This window comes from Hydra viridissima, unplaced genomic scaffold, assembly GCF_058129835.1.
Source record: "Hydra viridissima isolate aposymbiotic clone 2 unplaced genomic scaffold, HvirCarnegie_v1 scaffold_14, whole genome shotgun sequence".
NCBI classification, from domain to species: Eukaryota; Metazoa; Cnidaria; class Hydrozoa; order Anthoathecata; family Hydridae; genus Hydra; species Hydra viridissima.
The window spans coordinates 9,467,501-9,470,000 of record NW_028324313.1 but is presented as its reverse complement, the minus strand read 5'-3'; positions in this window follow the sequence as shown (position 1 = coordinate 9,470,000).

Below are 2,500 nucleotides of genomic sequence, written 5' to 3'. Positions count from 1 at the left end.
TTTGTTTTGTTTTGCAATGATGATGTTATTTTCTGATTGATTTCGAAGACAGTTTCCTAGGAAGACCTTTTGAATTTGCATTTTTTTCTCCGTCTGCTGCTGCTGCTGCTGCTGCTGCTGCTGCTGCTGCTGCTGCTGCTGCTGTTGCTGACAATGATGGTGATGGTGATGCTGCAAGTCGTTTGGACTAACAGCTTCGTGTTGTCTAAATGATGTGACCTTTTTAAAGTGACTTAGGCTCTTTTTTAAATATGATATAGCGTTAGGGTTAGGGTTAGGGTTAGGGTTGCGTTTAAAGTGGCAAAATTTTAAAAATGTGATTTGTTGTATTTCTAAAGTTGCTCTACTTCGCAATCTCAATTTGAATCCATTTAAACGTTTTTTGTTTCTTTAAATCAAATAAGCTTTTGGTTTTGTTTTGCAGACAACTCTTAATCGATTTTCATCTTAGAAATGAAGTTTTTGTTTCTAAAAGCGAGCTAGCTTCTTTCTAAAGCAACACTTTTGAAAGTGAGCTAGCTGTTTTCTGATGCGAATAATCTTTTTAAAAGACTTTGTTCCAGTGAGCTGGACATCTCTGGTGAGACTTTTAAACTGGCTTTAAACCCTTTTAAAATGGTTTGCAGTTGGTTTTACATTCTAAAGCGACTTAGCCTTTTGTTTTGGTTTTGGTGAGCAGAGAACTCTTAACCGCCTTGATGTTCTTTTTACAAATGAAGTTATCTTTTTTAAAAGTGACCTAGCTTTTTCTTCTTAAGCAGCTTTGCATTTTTTGAGAGTGATGTAAACTTTTTACTTATTTGGAAATAGCAAAAGTGAAATAGCACTTTTCAAACATGAATAGTCTTTTTAAAAGACTTTGATCATGCAGTGAGTGAGTGAGTGAGTGAGTGAGTGAGTGAGTGAGTGAGCTAGACATTTAAGAGACTTTTAAAGTGGCTTAAGCCCTTTTAAAGTGATATGAAGCTTCTTGAATGTGACTTATTATATATTTTAAAGCGACTTAATGTGTTTCTTTAAATGTGAGTTAAAATTGTTGGTTAAGTCACATCTACCATTCTTAAAATGAAAACTTGTATTTCTTTTTTAAAGAGACCTTTTGCTTCTTAATTAAAGACTTCTTTTTTTTCTAAAAGGGGCTGCAGTTTTTGAAAGTGACCGAGCCTTTGAAAAAAATAAAAAGTAGGCATTTTTCACTGTGCATCTTTTTAAAATGGATTCAGCGTCTTCTGTAATGAAAACTTCTGTCTTGAAAACAAACAAATGTTTTTGAAATTCATTTTGTAGTGTGGTATGGAATTTCTGAAATAGATGTGTAGTATTTTTTAAATAGCAGTGAAGTATTTTGTAAAGTCTTCTTTTAATAAGTGGTTTACACTTTTTAAACGTTTTTGAAAATGAATTTGCTTTTTTAAATGATTTTTGCATTTATGTTCAAGAGACAGAGGGTTTTTTTTTTTTTTAAGGATACTTTTTTTTAAGGATACTTAGGCAGGTGGGTATTTCTTTAACCATTTCATGTGCTGGGTTGTTGTATAACAATAAATCAAGCTAAGCTTCCCCAATTCAAATGGTGCATTCTAACCGATTGAAAACAATATTGTTTTATAAATGAGAGTTGAAAAAGGCTGTAGAAAAAGTCTAATTTAACATTTCATAGTTCCACTGTCATTTTGTAGATGTTTTTTTATGAGTTATGTTAGTTACAGAAAAATAATTGGTGCATGAAAGGGTTAAGCGGTTGGGTATTTTCATAACCGACCGAGGACTTCCTAAGCAGCCGCGTAACTCATTAATCGGCGGGGTATTTGTTAACCGTTAGGGTTAGGGTTAACCGGACAAGAGTTTTTTTTTACCGAACAAGCGTTTCTTAAACCGAACAAGTGTTTTTTCCAGTGAGCAAGTGTTTTTTTTTTAACAGAACAAGTGTTTTTAAACAAACAAGTGCTTTTTTTTTTTTTTTTTTTTTTTACCGAAAACGGGTTTTTTTAACCGTACCACGGTTTCTTTAACCGAACAAGAGTTTTTTTTAACCGTAAGACGGTTTTTTAACCGAGCAACTATTTTTTTAAGCGAACAAGTGCTTTTTTAACCGAACAAGGGTTTTTTTAACCGTACCACCGTTTCTTTAACTGAACAAGTGTTTTTTTTTTAACCGCACAAGCGTTTTTTTTAACCGTTAGGGTTAGGGCTAGGGTTAGGGTTAGGGTTAGGGTTAGGGTTAGGGTTAGGGTTACAGGTTTTTTTTTTTAACAGAACAATTGTAAATTTAACCGCACAAGCGTTTTCTTTTTAATTGAACAAGGCTGAGTATTTTCTAAACCGAGCGAGGAACTTTTTAAGAGTTTTTTTAACCGTTAGGGTTATTTTGTTGGGCGAAAGAACACTTTATTAAACGAACACTTTTTTTAACCGCACGAGCCTTTTTACTATCGAAAGAGGAATTTCTTGAGTTGCCTAGCGATATTTTAACCGAGCATGCATCTTCTTAAGTAACTGA